The following is a 20,359-nucleotide window of genomic DNA, read 5'->3' as shown; positions in this document are numbered from 1 at the left end:
ATTTTTACAACGTTCTGTTACAATAGCGCTACTCTGTGTTTAAACAGAAGCGCTATTTAACACAAACACGCTAAAAGAATAAAATGCCAGAGAAGTCAAAAGTGCTCAAACATGTTCAATAGCGCTAGAATAGGGTCAAAAGCACTCAAATAATGTCAATAGCTCTAAACTTGGTACAATAGCGCTATTGTAAGAACAATAGTGCTAGAAAAACAAGTTGCAATAGCGCTACAATGTGATCAATGGCGCTAAAGTGCAACCTGTGTGTCAAGTTCAACAATCAAATATGTTAGTTGTCAAAAAAAATTGTTTTTTAGGTGTTTAGATTCACGTCGGGTTCACCAAATGATGCTCTGCAAAAAGGGAAGGTTATTCAATGATATCAAGACACAAACAAGAAAAGAAAGGAAACCGTTAGTGTCAGAAGTCACAAACAAAATACTTTCCTACACAAGCATATCAAAAGAGATATCAAAAGCATGATAAAATATCTAACTAAGAAGGTAAATATGATGAGGCATCTCCAAATGCCTCTTGACATGCTCTTGGTTTCTTCTCCCTTGTTCCTCTCCTCTCCAAGTTCCAAAATAGTGTAGCTCTCAACAGCTTTTTGCACTATGGATGCTTATGGAGGTTTGAGATTGAAATATTGCTCTAAATGTAAATAAAGAAGCTAATATTAAGCTATTGATACTAAAATGATTTATTTTAACCTAAATGACAATATATGAGTTGATTATGCTAAAATGATCTCTCAAAATGCCTATAGCTTAAATGCATACAAGTTTTCAAGATCCTAATTATGAAGAAATGGGTTCTATTTATAGGAAAAATGGAGCAATGGATGGTTGAGATTGAGCAATCTCAACAAGGGCCAAGATTGAATGGTTTGAGATCCATGTGAGGGCTTTCAACCCAATCCTAGGATGACATGTGCCAATGTGAGATAGGTTGAGAGGAGAGGAAATAAGCATTAAATGCTTGACATGACCTTGGGAGTTAAGGTCAAGGTTAGTTGAATGAATAAATTCTTTATTCAAAGAATAAAGCTTTTATCCAATGGGTAAACTCTTGTGCAAAGGCAAGAGGGATAAACATGGTCAAAGCAATAAATGTTTGAGGAGACACATAAGTGCAAGTTGAAATAACCATAAATGGTTATGTAAGAGCCATTAACGGTCATGTAAGAGCCATTAGTGGTTTTGGAAGACTTTAGAGGTTAAATTGTTGAACACACAAACCATTAAAGGCTTTTCAAAGACTTTGAAGTCTTTGAGAAGTGACTCCAAGTTGCTTAGGAATGTGACAATAATTAGGGGATGGATTAGGTTAATTAGGAAGGGGTGAGAAGAATCTAGAAGGGGGTTTAGGAATGTAAGTGGATTTGGTGGGTGAGGGAAAATAGGATTTTATTGAAATAAAATTCATTTATTTCAATAAATGTGTGCAAGTTGCATTTGTAGGAAAATGCAAGTGGGGGGAGATAATGATTTAAATAAATGTTTAATTTAATTTATTTAAAAGAGGAATAGGGGGATTTAATTAAATAAATAGATTTTATTCATTTAATTGGTTGTGAATTTGGTTTAATGAATTAATTAAAATAAATTGAATAATTTATTTAATTAATAGAAGAATGTTTGAGGATGAATTAATTAAATATTAATTTAATTAACTGATGGCTTAGTGGATTTTTAATCAAATAAATAGCAAATATTCATTTAATTAAATTGGACATATTTATGTGACTACAGTACTTACTCAACAAAGCAGCACTGACTGGCTGCTTGGCTAAATGGGTGATGATTCTAAGTGAATTTGACATTGAGTATGTCGACTGTAAGGCTATAAAGGGTCAAGTTATTGTAGATCAGTTGGCCAATGCTCCACTCATAGGTGATCATGCTCTCACTTCCAATTTTTAAGATAAAGAGATATTCATGATCACAGAAGCACAACCATGGAAGCTATACTTTGATGGTTCATATACTAGGCATGGCTCGGGGGTAGGCATTATATTTATCACACCTCAAGGTGATAGCATCCCGAAGTCTTACCGCCTCACATTTCCATGCATGAACAACATAGCAAAATATGAGGCCTTGATCACAAGACTCAGACTAGCCATACAATGGAAACTGAAAGAGTTACAAATATATGGTGACTCTCAACTAGTCATCCAACAAGTAATCGATGAATATCAGACCAAGGATGACAAACTCATGCCATACAAGCAAATGGTGGATAGTTTAAAGATGTCATTTGCTACTATCACTTTTGAGCAGATACCCAAAGATCAAAATCGAGCTGCTGACGCTATGGCTACCATTGCATCTCTCCTAGATCTTCCACAGAATTCAACCCACTACAAGTTCTTGGTAGAATAGCTTTGGATTCCTTCTTATGATATCCCAGAATCTGAGATGATATGTTGCCTTGTCAGTTCTAAATCCCCATGGTACGGTGAGTTCTACACCTATCTACATGATCACACACTTCCTCCTAACCAATCAAATAACCAACGTAAAACCTTAATTTGCCAAACCGCTTGATATACCATTATTGCTGAAACCCTATATGGATGCAATCTTGATGGTACTCTCCTTTGATGTCTGGAACATGATGAGATAACAAAGGCCTTGGAAGAGGTACATGAAGGAATTTGTGGGACTCATACAAGTGGTCCTTCCTTAGTGAAGAAGATGATACGTGCTAGATACTATTGGCCATCCATGGAAAAAGACTCCTGCTTTGTCAGAAAGTGCAAGAAATGCCAAGTTCATAGAGACCTAATACATGCACAAGCATAGGAATTGCAACCAATCACAACACCATGGCCCTTTTGTCAATGGGGACTAGACCTTGTGGGTAAAATTTATCCATCTTCATCCAACGGTCACAAATTCATTATTACAACCACTGAATACTTCACAAAGTGGATTGAAGATGTTCCACTTACCCAAGTCACCGACAAGTAGATCGCCTAATTCATCCTTAATTCCATCATCTGCCGATGTGGTGTACCCATGTCCATCATCACAGATAACGGTCTTCCTTTCAATAATCAGGATATTCGTGAACTCTTTGTGAAGTTTCACATCCAAAACCGCTTTTCCACTCCCTATTACCTACAAGGCAATGGCCAGACTGAAGCATCAAACAAAAACATATTGAAGACAATCAATGATGCTGGTCGTGATTGGCATGTTCAATTGAATCCAGCACTATGGGCGTACCAAACTAGCATTTGAACCCCTACAGGCACAACTCCCTACTGACTAGTCTATGGCATAGAAACCATCCTTCCTATTCCAGTTGAGATACCATCTCTACGGGTTTCCTTGCATCATCTCATAGATGAAGAAGCATACAAGACTACTAATGTCTCTTACATGACCATTAATGGCTCTTACATGGAAATTTATGGTTAAATCCACTTGCACCCATGGTTAGGGACTTTGACCCCTAACTCAACCCTCATGTAACCCATATGTCTCCTCAAGCATTTATAACCCATCACGTAACCCATATGTCTTCTCTATCATAATCCTTGTTCAGATTACTCAATCTCAGCCAAATGATAATATGATAGCCTTAGTTGAGTTATACCACCCATTAAATTAACATTTATGGGGCATATTTCTTCACACCTATTTTTCTTTCTTTGAAACGATGCAATAAACCGTACTGTCTCAAAGAGGGGCAAATGTAGTCACATAAATCTGTCCAGTTTAATTAAATGAATATTCGTTATTTATTTGATTAAAAATCCACTAGCCATCAGTTAATTAAATTAAATATTTAATTAATTCATCTTCAAAATATTCTCCTATTAATTAAATAAATTATTCAATTTATTTTAATTCATTCATTAAACCAAATTAATAATCAATTAAATGAATAAATTCTATTTATTTAATTTAATCACATTTTCCTCTTTTAAATAAAACATTTATTTAAAACATTAAAATCCACCCCACTTGCATTCTCATAAAAATGCAACTTGCACCTATTTATTGAAATAAATGAATTTTATTTTAATAAAAATCCTATTTTCCCTCAACCACCAAACCCACTTGCAATCCTAACCCCCTTCTAGATTCTTCTAACCCCTTCCTAATTAACCTAATCCATCCCCTAATTATTGTCACATTCCTAAGAAACTTGGAGTCACTTCTCAAAGACTTCAAAGTCTTTTAAAAACATTAAATGCTTTGTTTGTTCAACAATTTAACCTCTAAAGTCTTCCAAACCACTAATGGCTCTTACATGACCATTTATGGTTAAATCCACTTGCACCCATGGTTAGGGACTTTGACCCCTAACTCAACCCTCATGTAACCCATATGTCTCCTCAAGCATTTATTGCTTTGACCATGGTTATCCTCCCTAACTCTTGCACAAGAGTTTATCCATTGGATAAAAGCATTATTCTTTAGATAATAAATTTATTCACTCAACCCAACCTTAACCTTACCTCCCAAGTTAACCCTCAGGTCATGTCAAGAATTTAATGCTTCTTCCCTCTCCTCTCAACCCATCTCATGTTGACACTTGTCATCTTGGGATTGGGATAGCAGATACAACCTTCATCAAGGAAATCCCCCATGTTGACAATTTTCATCCTGGAATAGCAGATCATTGGCAATTTCACGTCAGGTTCACCAAATGATGCTCTGCAAAATAGGATAATGTTAGAAAAAAACATGTGGTCATATAACACATAAGAAACACCAAAAACTAAGAGAAATGTTAGCATTAATCAACCAAAGACTAATCTAAGCAGGCATACCAAGAGAGACACTCAAAACGGAGTAAAGCATTTAACTATTAAAATAAATGCAAGAAGACATCTCCAAATGTCTTCTACCATACTTGTAGCTCCTCCTCCCTTGTTCCTCTCCTCTCCAAGTTACAAATTAGTGTAGCTCTCAACAGCTTTTTGCACTATGGATGCCTTATGGAGGTTCAAGATGAAAAGATGATTAATCTAAAATATTATGCAAATGTGAACAAGAGCTAAAATAAGAAATTATATAATTAGCTAGTGTTGATTTTAAAACAAAAGAGTGAATATGATTGATTATCTAATGCTCTCTAAAAATGGATATAATGTAAATGCTTGAGAATGCTGGAGGATTTGGATTATGAAGAAATGGGCTCTATTTATAGGTAAAATGGAGCAATGGATGGTTGAGATTGAGTAATCTCAACAAGGGTCAAGATTGAATGGTATTGAATCCATGTGAGAAATTTCAACCCAATCCTAGGATGACAAGTGTCAACATGAGATGGGTTGAGAGGAGAGGGAAGAAATATTAAATTCTTGACATGACCTAAGGGTTAACTTGGGAGGTAAGGTTAAGGTTGGGTTGAGTGAATAAATTCATTATCCAAAAAATAATGCTTTTATCCAATGGATAAACTATTGTGCAAGAGTTAGTGAGGATAACCATGGTCAAAGCAATAAATGCTTGAGGAGACATATGGGTTACATGAGGGTTGAGTTAGGGATCAAAGTCCCTAACCATGGGTGCAAGTGGATTTAACCATAAATGGTCATGTAAGAGCCATTAGTGGTTTGGAAGACTTCTTGATGACAATATGATAACCGTTGATAGATTAACAAAGGCTTACTCAGATCCAGTGGGATCAACAATGGTGTATTCATGACATAATCCTTAAGCATCTGAAATGCTTGCTAGCATCTGGTATCCCATTGAAAGTGAATGTTCTTGTGTAGCAGGTGTGTAAAGGGGTGACACTTATCTGCTAGTTGTGCAATGAATCTTCGAATGGATTGTAGCCGCCCTTATAATGTCCTTAGCCGACTGATGTTCTTTGGAGGTGGCATGTCCATGATTGTTTTGACCTTTGCTGGGTCGACCTCAATGCCTTTGCTTGAGACAATGTATCCTAGAAGATTCCCTGAGGTTACTCCAAAGACACATTTCTTTGGGTTGAGTCAAACATGATATTGTTCCATGTTGTCAAATATTTGCTCTAATAATTCTGGATGACCTTCTCTTGTTAATGATTTTGCTAGTAAGTCATCAACATAATATTCCATTATAGTATGCATCATATCATGGAAGATGGTCACCATGGCTCTTTGATAGGTCGCTCCTGCATTCTTTAGACCAAAAGGCATTACATTCTAGCAGTATGTTCCCCATGTACATGTGAAGGTCATCTTATGTTGATCCTTAGGTGCGATCTTTATCTGGTTGTACCCTGAAAAGCCATCCATGAGTGAAAGCGTGGCATGTCCTGCTATTAGGTCCACTATTATATCAATGTTTTGTAGGGGAAGTCATCTTTAGGACATGCCTTGTTCAGATCTCTGAAGTCAGTACAGATATAGATGCCCCCATTTAGTTTTCCGATAGGCACAATATTGGATATCCAATCTGCATAATAAATTGGTCTAATAAAACCAACTTCCAGGAGTTTCTTAAGTTCTTCTTTGACTAGTACCGCAATCTGGGGATGCATCTTGCGAAGTTTCTGCTTGACAAGCTTTGCTCCTTCTACTACGGTGAGATGATCCATGAATAAATCAGGATCAAGACCAGGCATGTCTGCATATGACCATGCAAAGTTGATTTGCAATTTTTTGAAGAATTCGACAAACTTAGACTATTCCTTTGGAGTTAAAAGAGATGCCAGATGTATGTGGTGAGGAGTTTCAGAGGTCCCCACGTCATATTCTTTTGTTTCCTTGATGAGAATCATTGATCATTCCTGTTATGTACTAGAGGGGAGAATGTCAAACCTTTCATCCTTAGGTGCCTCAAAGAGGTTTTCACCATTGAATACACTCTTTCTTTTTACTTTTGTGGGATCAAACAATGCCACAGTGTGGTTTCCACTGGAAGATTCATGTTTTATTGTTATATTTTTGCCACTGAAAGGTTTGGCATATGCCCCAAAGTATGTTGTGCTATTAAGTTCTATGGTGAATCCAACTTTATGATCCCTTCTTGGTATGTTATCCTATAGTTCCAAGAAGTCAATGATCACCTCATTGTTTTGGAAGTGATCAAGGCGTGGCAGGCTAGGTTGCTTCCATTCGATCAGTTCAAGATGGATAATGGGCATTACCTCATCGATTAGGTTTAGTTTGTTAGATGTGTTAGTGAGGGTTAATATATTATGGTGAAGGTCGTTGATAATACTCTCCCTGTCAGAATCAGGTGTAGGATGTGACGTAGGGTATGTGGAAGGTGTTTCTAGTTAAGGAACCCAAGAGTTTTTAATTCACACTTCTCCATAAATAGAGATTTCTTTGTGAGGTGGAGGGGGTGATGCGTCTTCCTCATCTGAAGTATTGAGATGTACTGAATCAAATTCCCACTCATATGAGTTGGTCTCTGAGTCACTTTCCAGTATCCGATTGCTATACCATATTGGGATATCCTTTGAGTTAAACACTACAGGTGTGATCAGCTGATGTACCTGGATAGACAGAATGATTGGTGTTGCATGAAGGATTATAAGGATCAATGAATCTGATATGGGGAGCATTAGAATTGTTGATGTTGTTGCTTCTGTTGGAGTTGCCAGTATTGATATTGCCGAGGATTCTGATATAGTTGATGTTGCTAATGGTTCTATTGATGCAGTTGTTGTTGCTGATGGGGTTGTTGGTTTGATTGGTGGGATGACTGGTGATGTAGATGATATTGCTAGGATTTTTAGCCTCAGTGGGGTAGTTGCTATGGTGTGTGGTGTTGTTTATATAATCAAAGGTGACCTCTTTATGGTTGTAGTAGGCTGATATAGAGGTTTGTTGGGTTTCCCTTTGAATCTAAGCTTAGGAAGGATCTCCTTTTGAAAGCCTAATCCTGTGTTATCTTTGGGTTTTAATTCTGGTTGTATTAGCTCATGTTGTCCTTTCTTACAAGTTCCCAGAGCACTTTGACCATCATAACCCATTCTTTGCATAATGAGAAGGCCTTTTCCATATTGATCTGTGGGAAGCTTAGCTTGTGGGATGTTCGTGGTGATAGGATCTTTATAGATCCATTCTGCGAAGTCCTCATCTCTGGTCTCTTCTTCTTGATTCTTTCCAAGATGAAAGGTGTCAAAGTGCATGCTGGCTTGACTAGTGGTGTATGAAGTAACTTTTGAGGTTTATCATGAGTTCTAGGAGAAGTAGGCATTTGTCCAACACAAAAGAGCTGGCTGAGATTGTACTCACCAGGACCTTCCTTTGCTATTTTCATCTTGAGCTTCTCTTGTTTGGGTATAGTGTTGTTTGAACTGAAAAGAGAGGTTGGACTTACATATGATGTGGATGAGATAGATTCTTTGTTGTTGGGAATGGTAATCTTTGGTTGATGATTTATATTGTGACAATATGCAAAGGGATTTGCATCTCCCATGATTGCAATTTCCACACTATTATGAGGGAACTTGATACACTGATGGTAGGTGGATGAAATGGCTTGCATGGTGTGTATCCAAGGTCTTCCTAACAATAAATTATATAGAAGAGGAAGGTCCACTTGACATATGATGTGCTTCACCACTGGGCCCACTCAGATTGGTAGCACAACCGCTCCTTTGGATGAACACTCTGCATCATCATAGGCTTTGATTGTTATCTTTTTACGGGGATCCACTGATTCAATTGCATATCCTAATGTTGTGACCAATTGCAGTGTACAGATATTCAGGCCTGCTCCTTTGTCGATCAAGACTTGCTTGATCCTATGCTAGTTGATAAACCCTTCAATGTGGAGTGAGGTGTTATGAGGTTGCTAGTCGAATGTATTGTCACTTTCTGAGAAAGTGAGACATGATGATGACCTTAGATTTTCAACCATAGCTTGGAACTGATATGTGTTTAGATTTACAGGGACTGACGCCTCTTAGAGAGCTTGATCCAAGATTATTTTATGAGATGGGGATAGGCACAAAAACTCTAAGATAGATATAAGTGCAAGCATCTTATCTAACTATTCCACAAGGTTATACTACTTTGGGATAGATGTGGTGCCTTGTGGAGTTGCTTTAATGGTGATCTTGCTGCGACGTGTAACAACATTGTAGGTGGAGCTGGGATTTTTTATGGTAATAGTTGCAATTTGTTCACTGGCAACATATAGGTGATTCACAGTGTAATTATAGGCGGTGTGCGTATAATCAGTGGTATCTTTCTTTTTCCCTAAAGTGGAAGGACCCCTTTGATCTTGTGATGGAAGTGGATTTTTAAACATGAGATGATCATTGTTTGTTGTTTTTGGGTCATGTCCTTCTATTTCGATCTCGCCTCGGTCAATAAGATCCTGAATAAGATCTTTCAATCTGTGAAAATTGCTTGTCTTATGCCCTTTCCCTTAATGGATATCGCAATGTTCAGTATCCCTCCACCATGAAGGTTTAACCTGAGGTTCATAATTTTATGTCTTTGGTAAGGTCACCAGATTTTGAGAAAACAACTGATGTAACACCGTTTCAATAGGCTCCCCTAAGGGAGTGTATGTTCGTTTTGGTTTAAAATTTTGCATGCATTGTCTAGGTTCTTCTTGAGGTACATTGTGTCCTTGATTTGGGGGAGCAACTATGTTATTCTTGGGTGGGGGATTCTATCCCACAAATCAGACCACAGGTTGCAAACTTTTTATAGTCCTAGCATCCACAACCCCATCATTGATGACGTTTTTGTTTTTGTTCCAAAAGTTAGGCTTATCACTATTGAAGCATGGGGGAGGGCCATCCTTTGGCTCATTGTATATCTTGATAAGCCCTTTTTTGATGAGAGCCCACTCACATTTTAAACCCTTGGTAATCATATCATTGAAGGATTTTGTGCCTTTCATGTCTAAGTGAAATTCCATTTATTTGTTTAAGTTGGAAATAAATATTTCCACTAGTTCTTGTTTAGGCAACTGAAGAGAATGTCTGCTAGACATTTGATGCCATCATTGCAGAAAGACTGAAAATAGCTTGCCTGGTTTTTGCTTAGTGTTACATAGATCAGCCATGGTGATATCACATTTAATGTTGTGTGAGTAATGTGTCAGAAACTTCTAGACTAGTTCTTCGAAGGTCCTAATGCCACCTGGTAGTCGAGAAAACCATGATGTGGTTGTTCCTCCCAAACTTTGGGGAAAAAGTTGCATTAGGTATGTGTCCTCGTATGCCACTTCAAGGCAAGCTGAATGGAATTCTCTAACATGATCACGAGGATCTCCTTTTCCTTGGTACTTTTCAAACTTGGGTGTTTCAAACCCTCATGGAAAAGGTGGCATATGAAGATTTCTATCAAAGGGATAGGGACAAATATCATTAAGTGAAAACTACTTAGTTTTTACACCACTATGAAGTTGTTGGCCGAGATTCTCGACTTGTTGCAGCAACATGTCTATGTCATTTGGAGGAGGAGGCAGGGGAATTCCTAGATGAAGGTTGTATCTGATGTGATCTCGACCTCTTTCATCCTCATTATGAATTTGGTGTTCTGATGCTTGCCTTAGTTGTGCAATATCGAAATCAGAGGGTAGTTTGGCTCCCTCTTGAGTAAGTCTTAAAAAGTGAGCATCAACATTGCTCCTGAGTATTTTGTCAAAAATTCAATTAAAGAGAGGGTTGTGTTGTGCCCCTTTCTATTGTTGTAGGAGTAGGAGTGCTTGGATTTTCGTCATATGGGTTTCCTCCAAGGGCTTCTTGAAATTCATTGATATTTTCCTCCTCTTCTTCCTCAATTTCCATTTGTCTAGATCTTGATCTGGTTTGAGCCATTTTGTTTACAAGTTGTTGTTGAAGTTCAGTGAAAATGATGATGAGTTGTTGATGAAATGAGAGATTTATGTTTGGTGGAGTGTTTTGCATATGGATCTCTAGCACTAAAGGTAGAAGTGACCAAAGTCCTTTCTTGAATTACTTGTTGTGTTTGATTGACAATGTTTGATGTGATAAGGTTTAGAGAGATCTGAGATGTGTTACAGACTCAACTACCTAGTCATGAGAGGATTCACTCATAGACTAGTTTTAACCTGCATAGAAATGCCTCTTAGGATGATTTTATCCTAGATGTAGACACACTCTAAAAAGTGATGTATTGTGTTTGATTCAAGCAATATTGAAAGAGAACTTTAGGATAAAAACCTCTTGATGTTTTGAGATTTGAAATGGATTGATGATGTGTGAATGTGATAATGGATGAAATGTTAACTTCAATAAAAACTTTGTGTTACAAAAGGCACAAACTCTTCCTCTTCTTGTTCAAGGGTTGGTGGTTCTTCCCTAGCTGAGTTATATGTGATGCAAATGTCTGAAAAGAAGGTAGGATTGATTTTACCTCCTTTGTTCTTATTATAACTCAAAGCTCTATATTGAGTAAAAGCTTTGTGGTTTAATGACTCTTGATCAAACTCATTTGATTTCCCTTGAAGATATAGACGCATGTGATGTAAGAAGGTTCTATGAGAGACAAAGATTTGTCTATTAAGATAGAAGAATTTCCTTCTTTTTATAAAAGCCTTTGAGCTCAATGGTCTTTTCTTCAAGTTGATATGTTGATAAAGATTCTTCTTTCTCAAGATGTGAAGAATGGTCATATAGTTTGATACTTTTGTTGTTTCACTTTTTGGAATCTTTGTTGGTTTTTTTTTGAAAAATGTTTGTGTTGGATGAATACTTGTTTTTGGAATTAGATTTTTTATTTTTCTTTGACAAGAAAATAAAGCAAGCACACAAACACAAGAATGTTTCCTCAAAAGGCACAAATAAGTGTGGGTCTAGATCAACCCAATCTTTGGACTTTTATGACCCTTCCCTTCCAAATGTTTTTGAGCATGTTTTTCCAAAAAGCCTAAAGCTGGCTCAGTTTATCACTGGTCTTGATACAAAATGAAGACACTTCAAACACTCCTTATCCCTAAGGTCAAATGGCCAGTTGCGATAATTTCAGCCCACATCTTGATATTTCTTCAACTTTGGTACTACATACCTTATGAATCCCGTCGTGGCAGGTAAGGATGTGATATACTAAGTCTTGCATGAGCATTACAAATAGCATTCATTTTGACCAATGATATGCTCATGATTTGAGGACAACCGATCTTACATTGGTAGGAAAGCCTACAATGTGGAGACAAATAATCTTGGCAGCAACTAAATTGAGGCACTATCTGTTAACACATAAAGTACAGCTCATTGCAAAGATAGATCCACTAAAGTACTTACTCAGCAAAGCAGTACTAACTAGCCACTTGGCTAAATGGGTGATGATTCTAAGTGAATTTGACATCGAGTATGTGGACCGTAAGGCTATCAAGGGTCAAGTTATTGCAGATCAGTTAGCCGATGCTCCACTCATAGGTGATCATCCTCTCATTTCCAATTTTCCAGATGAAGAGATATTCATGATCATAGAAGCACAACCATGGAAGCTATACTTTGATGGTTCATATACTAGGCATGGATCGAGGGTAGGCATTATGTTTATCACACCTCAAGGTGACAACATCCCAAAGTCTTATTGGCTCACATTTCCATGCATGAACAACATAGCAGAATATGAGGCCTTAATCACAGGACTCAGACTAGCCATACAATGTAAACTGAAAGAGTTACAGATATATGGCGAATCTCAACTAGTCATCCGACAAGTAACCGATGAATATTAGAACAAGGATGACAAACTCATACCATACAAGCAAATGGTGGAAAGTTTAAAGACGTCATTTACTACTATCACTTTTGAGTAGATACCCAGAGATTAGAATCGATCTACTGACACTATGGCTACCATTGCATCTCTCCTAGATCTTGCACAAAATTCAACCCGCTATGAGTTCTTGGTAGAACAGCTTTGGATTCATGCTTATGATATCCCCGAATCTGAGATAATTTGTCACCTTGTTGATTCTGAATCCCCATGGTATGATGAGTTCAACACCTATCTACATGATCACACACTTCCTCCTAACCAATCGAATAACCAACATAAAACCTTCATTTGCCAAACCACTCGATATTACCATTATTGTTGAAACCCTATACCAACGCAGTCTTGATGGTACTCTCCTTCAATGTCTAGAAGAAGATGAGATAACAAAGGCCTTGGAAGAGGTACATGAAGGAATTTGTGGGACTCACGCAAGTGGTCCTTCCTTAGTAAAGAAGATCATACGTGCTGGATACTATTGGCCATCCATGGAAAAAGACTCCTACTACTTTGTCAAAAAGTGCAAGAAATGCCAAGTTCATGGAGACCTGATACATGCACCAACACAAGAATTGCAACCAATCACAACACCATGGCCCTTTTGTCAATGGGGACTGGACCTTGTGGGTAAAACTCATCCATCTTCATCCAAGAGGTTTTAATATGTGCTTCTCCATAAATAGGGATTTATTTGTGAGGTGGAGGGGGTGATGTGTCTTCCTCATCTGAAGTATTGAGATGTACTGAATCAAACTCCCACTCATGTGAGTCAATCTCTGAGTCACTTTCCAATATCTGGTTGTTATACCATACTAGGATATCCTTTAAGTTAAACACTGCAGGTGTGATCGGCTAATGTACCTGGATAGACAGAATGATTGGTGCTGCAAGAAGGATTATAGGGATCAATGAATCTGATATGGGGAGTATTGATGTTGTTGACATTGTTGCTTCTACTGGAATTGCTAGTGTTGTTGATACTGTCGGGGATTCTGATATAGTTGTTGTTGTTGCTGTTGGGATTGTTGGTTTGATTGGTGGGATGACTGGTGTTGTAGATGATATTGCTTGGATTTTTAGCCTCAGTGGGGCAGTTGCTATGGTGTGCAGTGCTACTGATAAAATCAAAGGTGACCTCTTTATGGTTGTAGTAGGCTGATATAGAGGCTTGATGGGTTTCCCTTTGAATCTAAGCTTAGGAAGGGTCTCCTTTTGAAAACCTAATCTTGTGTTATCTTTGGGTTTTAATTCTAGTTGTATCGGTTCATGTCGTCCTTGCTTGCAAGTTCTCAAATCACTTTGACCATCATAACCCATTCTTTGCATAATGAGAAGGCCTTTTCCATATTGATATGTGGGAAGCTTAGCTTGTGGGATGTTCATGGTGATATAATTTTTATAGATCCATTCTGCTAAGTCCTCATCTCTAGTCTCTTCTTCTTGACTCTTTCCAAGGATGAAAGGTGTCAAAGTGCATCCTGGCTTGACTAGTGGTGTATGAAGTAACTTTTGAGGTTTACCATGAGTTCTAGGAGAAGTAAGCATTTGTCCAACACAAAAGAGTTGGCTGAGATTGTACTACCCAGGACCTTCCTTTGCTATTTTCATCATGAGCTTCTCTTGTTTGGGTATAGTGGTGTTTGAACTGGAAAGAGAGGCTAGAATTACATATGATGTGGATGAGATAGCTTCTTTGTTGTTGGGAACGGTAATCTTTGGTTGATGATTTATATTGTGACAATATGCAAAGGGATTTGCATCTCCCAGGATTGTAATTTCCACACCATTATGAGGGAACTTGATACACTGATGGTAGGTGGATGGAACGGCTTGCGTGGTGTGTATCCAAGGTCTTCCTAACAATAAATTATATGGCAGAGGAAGGTCTAGAACTTGACATATGATGTGCTTCACCACTGGACCCACTTCGATTGGTAGCCCAACCGCTCCTTTCAATGAACACTCTACATCATCATAGGCTTTGATTGTTATCTTTTTACAATTTTATGGCATTACATTTAGCCCCCACTTTAGCTGGAGTATAAGCGTATGCCAATAATATCAGTAAAGTACAATGAAACAAGATTGAAAGACTTTCACCACATCAAGGAGGCAAGATACAACAAGCCCCCAGTGGACTAAGGATATTACAACATCAATTAACAAAGTAAAAGGGAAAATCAAGAGAGAGAACCATGACTGCAAGTAGCAAGATTCCCCTCACCATGAGTCATGAAAAGAAAGGATACCAAAAATTACAAAGTAAAGCCAAGTTCATTAAGTAACTTTGAGTATCAAGAAGGAAAATATGAGTAGTGTATGCCCCCATGTTAAAGCGATTGCACATGCCTTACTGGGAGCGATTGCTTTAAGTTAGGATACACCCCAAAGAGAAATATGTTAGGATTTCCACAGATACTAAGAGGGGGGGGTGAATCAGTATCTAACCGGTTTGATGATTTTCTTAACTTAAAACATGTAGAACAAATTAATATTGTGTACCGATAAACAAAAAGTAATACAATAAACAAAGATAAAAACAACCACATGAAATGCACACCATAACATAGTAGTTTAATGAGGAAACCCGGTGTGGGAAAAACCTCAGTGGGATTTGTGACCCACAATATTCACTTACTGGCCAATAAGAGAATATTACTACTACAAGAGGGGCCTGCACATGCAGGAAGGCCAAGTGCCTAGAGCTCACTGCTCAATCACAAAATGGATTATATAAATCCAATGTCTTCTACTACTTCAAAACATCATCTACTATGCCAGATCCAATACCGGTTTATAGCTCTACTTCATACATAAACCATTAACCTATAATTCGCATAATAGGTGTACCTTATTTTGCCTAATTACATTCATCCATTTCTACATATTATTCTTACCATGTTCTACAATGAACTCTCTTATATAAGAGTCATTTTACAACTTGCCGAGTCGGCTTACAATGATTTTACAATAATAACCAAAATAAATTATAAACAAAATTCTTGTCAGCTTCTGTGCCGGTATTCTTCCTTTCACTGCCGGTGTCGGTGGTCTATGTGTCGGTGTAGAATCTGATCTTGCTAGTGCCAGTGGATTGCCTTGCCGGTGTCATAGGATTGTAAGGTTGCCATCAATGACAAAACCTTCAATCACCTACAATGTCTCATTGGAGTGTGCATTTGCCAACAATCCCCCCCTTTGGAATTGATGGCAACACTCATGAGAAAAATTCAAAAGTGTCCAAAAATTGAAGTCCAAAAATGTTACCAAAAATTGTGTGCTCCCCCCGAGCAGATGATCCCTAAGTTATTGGAGTTTTCTCATACCACTACTCCCCTTTTGCCATCAATGACAAAGGTTGTCAAAGTGTCAATAGAGTGTGGTTTCCTATCTCAACCTTGTAACCGGTTGGTTACAATCTGAAAAAGATCCGCCAAAACTAAATTCAGGCTTTCAAGAAACTTTTTGCTATCTTTTATTGTTGCCTCTGTCCTTTGAACTGTACCGGTGAGGTGTTGCATTTTCTCTGTCGATGTTTTCTATCCTTGAACCAGAGCATCAGATATCTCTTTCCTTAAAGATGCGAGGTAGTCCAATTTTGGACTTAGTCTCCATTTAAGATCCTTAGCCTTACTTTTTATTCTTTCTTTTTCTCTTTCCAACTTTAATAGTTCTTCCTCAAAACCTATTATCTTCTACTCAAAAACTGATAATGAATCAGATGAATTAATGAAGTTGTGAGCTAGTTTATTTATTTCCTCCTGTATCTTGCTCATTTTTCTATCTATGTCTACTGTCAAAAAGTTATTTTTACAAGTATCTCTGTAAAAAGTCTTGACTTCCTTTAATGTGCTACATAATTCTGGTAGAAGTGTGTCAAATTGTCTTGTACACTTCTTTATTTCTTCCTCAAAGAATTTGTGTTTTTCTTTTTCTAATATCTCCTTGAATGCTTTCTCTTTTATTTGTTCAACTGTCATAGTGTTGTCAGTAATATACTTAGACAAAGTGTCAAGTTGACTCAAAGAATCCTTATTATCTACATTACATTTCGGAGCTATCCTTTTCAAAATAGGAATTGTGTCATCTATAGCCTTGTATGCTTGTGAGCTATAATCTGTTATTTTCTTTATGGAATCCAAAAGAACTTTTGTTACATTAGTTGATTTAAATCCTACAGTTGAAGGGCCAACACTCTATATTCCACCGGTGGATCCTTACTTATGGTGACCTCTGGTAGGTCAGTCTATGTTTCCATTTCCTTAAGCAATGGTTTTCCTTGCTTAGCTGTTGCCGGTGGTACTGACTCTGTATTAACCTGTTGTTGTGCTAGAGCTTGTTGCTCTACTTGTTGTTCTGTGTTACCATCTGCTAGTTTTCCTTTTGTGTTATCTGTTAATGTGGCTCACTAGCCATATCTATCTTTCTAGTTGTGTCCTTATCTACCACAATGTTAACTTTGTAAGTATCAATATCAACTGTATATAATACCTCAGAATTAGGATTTGTATCCTCTTGTGGTATATCCATACTCTCATTAGCCAGTTGATCTTCAGTTGTAACTACCAGTGGAGTATCTTGAGGTGGTGGGAGTAGATTATTTGTTATTTTTATGCTCAGAGGTCCACCAACCTTGCCTTTTCCCTTATCCTTGTCTTTTTGATACACTTTGATAGGTTTAGGATTTCTATATTCTTCCTATTTTTCCTTTTCTATAAGGAATATATCCCATCCATTTGCAGTTTCCTCTGCAACCTCATTCACTCTACCAACCATCAATGCTATATGCCAGTGTGCAGTTGAGAATACTGACCGGTTAGCTTCAGATATCAAATCATCTATTTTCTTTGGTGAGTTTACTGGGTAAACAACAAGTAGTTTTTCAACTTTTATTTTCTTGTCAAGCTCTACAATAGCTTGCCTTCTTGCTTCAAGTCTTTTAAACAGTTCAGCCGGTAATTCATCCACAACTTGCATCAAGAATTTCTTGTAGATATCCAAGTGTAGAATTACATTGTTTTCAACTTTCTCCTTGTCATCAACTGATAGTGAATCATATAATTTGTTGATGTTCTTTAGCTTTCCTTCCTCTGTTATTTCATCCATCAGTTTGTCAATTGGAGCAATATTTTGTTGAGTCTTTTTCTTTGGTGTTACCTTTTTCTTCTTTGGAGTTATCTTCTTAGCCGGGGGCCTTACTGCCTGTTATTTTTGTCTAGTTCTTCTAGGCAAAGGTGTAGATATCGGTGAAGGTTCTCTTTTCCTCACAACTCTTTTAAATGTAACAGGCATATCACTCTCTAAAGAATTTGCTACTAGTTAAAGGCGAGTTCCTAGTTGTAGTGCTTCTAACTCATCTTTAGTGATACCGGTTTGTTTAAGTACATCTTCTTTGATAGCCTTATCCTGCCTTGATCCTCTTCTCACTATTGCTTCTACCTTCTTTACTCTTTTCTTGGATTGGATTTGTTTTTCAATAGTTTCAGCACTGCCAAATACCTCTTCTTTAGGTTCCTTGGGTGCTTCCAGAAGGGCTTTTGCATATGTTTCAATTATGTGATCATCTATCTCATAACCCATTTCAGTAACCCAAATTGTTCTTGGGATAACTGCCTCCATCCAGATCTCATCCTTCTTAATGATAAAACATATTTCATCCTTATATTTATTTACAATTTCTTGTGATAATCTGATTCTAGTGTTCATCTGGGCCTTTAGTGCTTGAAAGTACTCATTAATATTCTTTTCTTTGTTTTGTTCCATGTTGTTCAATAAGTCAGATGGTTGTTTGCCTACCGGTATGTCAAAACCAAGATTCTTGTTGCCTATACTGGGCACCTTTTTTGTTATATGTAGCATTAAACAGACAAGTAGGTTACCAAATCTAAGTGTCCCCTTTTTATCTTTCTTAATCTTTCCAAGATTATCAATAAGTTCATCCTTCAGCCATTCACACACATCTATTTTCACATTATCCTTGATCATATCATAAGCACTCTTTATGCATAAGCTAGAAACTGAATTTAGCCTGTTTGCATGTGTGGTTTTATAGCCTAGAACCATGTTGATGAATCTGACATTGATGTCGGTTACATCATTCACCCTTAAAGACCTCTTGTCAGATGTTGCACCAGTTAGGTTCATCACTAGGTCATTTGAGACCTTCTTTATCTTATCAGGTTTGTTACCGGTGGAGGGTAACCCTATTACAGCTTTTACTGCCTCCTTAGTAATTTTGTGAACCAAATCCAACTAGAAAAATGCACCATGTACCCTGCTCAATACTATCCTTATAACTTCCCTAGGGAAATCCGAAATGCTGAGAATTTCATTGAATCCTAGGGTTTCAATTATTTTGTGTTCAGGTTTCACATTACCAGAATCATCACATATGACAGTCCTATACATGTTCTTAATTTCCTCATCTCCTAATCCTTCTATGTGGCAATGAATATACATTCTAGGGTCTTCTTCAAAAACTACTCCTTTGGGAATTTGAGAAAAAGCACCAACATTATCATCCTTCTTTGCTATTTCAGGAACTAACTGAAATACGGGCCTAGGGTGCTTCATTACTTCCACTAAAGTAGGGTTTGCTATGAATTGAGGTACAAAAGAAGATGCCATGATCATAAATACCTTTTTCTGCCTTTGGAAAGATTGATTGTTGAATTGCTTTGCTTCTTTGCTCAAAATGCCTTAGCTTTGGAAATTTCATGCTCTTCGATTGTTTGAATTTTCGGTGAAGTAAAATGGAGCCAAAAACATTGATTTATAATGTTAATTTGCCAACTACCACATTTAATGCTTGTTGGTTAAGTAATCACTTAACTTTATCTGCCGGTATAGAATTAATTTCTACCTCTCACCATCAACCGAGGGAATAATAGCATTTTTCACATTTGATGGCCAAACCCTCAAGGGAATTTTCTTCAGTTGGATGAAGAGTCTCCTGCCAGTGGAGTGCTACTCTATTCTGCCGGTGGAGTATTCCTATCAACATTCAGTTCTGATTTCCTGATCCATTGTTTTGAGAATTCATGCTTAACTTCTTCAACTTTTTCTTTTCCTTTCAAACTAGGACCTTTGTTGTTTACCAGTGAGGACTTGCTTCTACAAAATTGAGCAATATGTCCAATTTTGTTACAGGCATAACAAGTCACATTATTTTTCTAGATAGCTTTTCCATATCCTATGCCAGTTTGTGTTCTCCATTGATTAGATAGGTGACCAAATCTTCCACAAACATAACATCTCACATTCATTCTGCAATTTTCAGAATTATGACCAACTTTGTTGCATTTTGAACATTGACCAGTGGGTGTAATTATGACCAACTTTGTTGCATTTTGAACATTGACCGGTGGGTGTATTGGTATTCTAATAATTTCTAGATCTACATTGATTTGCTCTATGACTATACTTATTATAGTTAAAGCATTTTCCATTGAATTTATAAGTAGTAGGTTGTCTTACTGGTTTGCTTTGATTCTGTGTATTTGCAGTACCGGAGATTTCACCAACTTCAAAGCCAAGTCCACAAGTGTCACCATTAGGTTTTTGATTCTTCAACAAGTCACCAAGTTCTTCTGAGCTTTTCTTGAATTTCTCTTTGTGCTGATTTGCAGTGTCCAGTTCTCTTTCTAAGATTTCTTTCTATCTCTTAAGTTCATTGGAGTC

Source organism: Cryptomeria japonica, chromosome 11, assembly GCF_030272615.1.
Source record: "Cryptomeria japonica chromosome 11, Sugi_1.0, whole genome shotgun sequence".
Lineage (NCBI taxonomy): Eukaryota > Viridiplantae > Streptophyta > Pinopsida > Cupressales > Cupressaceae > Cryptomeria > Cryptomeria japonica.
The sequence above is the reverse complement of the archived record's forward strand: the minus strand, read 5'-3'. Positions refer to the sequence as shown.